We start from the raw sequence: 1,269 nt of genomic DNA on the forward strand, positions 1-1,269 counted from the left end.
TATTAAATAAAATCTTTAATGACTCCACAAATTGGTAATACTTTATACATCTATTGGCAGAAAATGCAAGTTATAATGTTTCTTTTTTAAAATGCAATAAAATCACCTTATCTTTTTGTACAAATTAGTTCCTTCTCCTATTCCAAATATTGTGTTCCTGCATATTACAGGGAACAGATATTTCTAGTTATATCAGAGTTTGAATTTCCATTTTTATCACCTTGAATTCTTTAAGGACTTGACTTTGATAGCTATTATATGTATTTCTCAAATTCATTAATTTCTTATTTAATATTTCACAATATCCAATGACTTACAAAGATATCTTTAACAAAATATTAATATATTAAATCCAATAATACATCTAAGGATCATACATCATGTCCAAGTGGTATGTATTCCAGGATGTGAGGATTAATTAGTGCAATGAATATATTAAGAAAATGGAGAAATGAAAATGATGCCTTATCAATAAATGCAGAAATAAGTTTGACAAGACTCAATATTTGTTTGTGACATAAGCTCACATGTAACAGGTATCCAAGAAACATGACTTAGTATAGTGAAAAATGAATTTGACAAACATATCCGGTATCATACTGGATGGCAATAAACAAAACCCTTTACCCTTAGACTAGGCAAAAATCAAACATGTGTCCACTACTATCAAGCTTATTCAAAATAGTATATGATGTCCATAGTAATTAGAATAAAAGCCCCAAAATGTAGAAAAGAAATAAGATTGTAGCTATTTGCAGACAGCATGATAATTTGCACAGAAAATCCTAAAGACAAACAAAAACTCTTAGAAACACTCAACCAGTTTCATAAGGGTCAAGTTACAAAGTTCTGCTGCAATTCTATTAAAAAACTATGATTAGTTTGCTAATAGAATTGGAAAAGCAAGCAAGCAAGCCCATATAATTGTTTCAGAGACAGGCAATAAAAAAAAAGCCAATGACAGAAACATGAAAAACTATAAATCACAGTAAAATAACAATGAAGAAGAAACAAGGAAGTGCAAAGAAGTGTATGTTCTTAGATTAGAAGAGTTAACACAGTTTAAATGACCACTCTACTCAAAAGTACCCTATATATTTGTTGTGATACATATTAAAATTCTAGTTCATCCTTTCAAGACATAAAGGATTTAGCAAAACAAATTATTATTATTATTGTTATTATTATTATTATTATTAATTGTGGAAAATTGTGCCACTGACAACAACAGAAATACAAGGTTTGGGATATCCCCTAGACAAAACAGTT

The sequence above is a fragment of the Sorex araneus genome, chromosome 4 (assembly GCF_027595985.1).
Source record: "Sorex araneus isolate mSorAra2 chromosome 4, mSorAra2.pri, whole genome shotgun sequence".
NCBI classification, from domain to species: domain Eukaryota; kingdom Metazoa; phylum Chordata; class Mammalia; order Eulipotyphla; family Soricidae; genus Sorex; species Sorex araneus.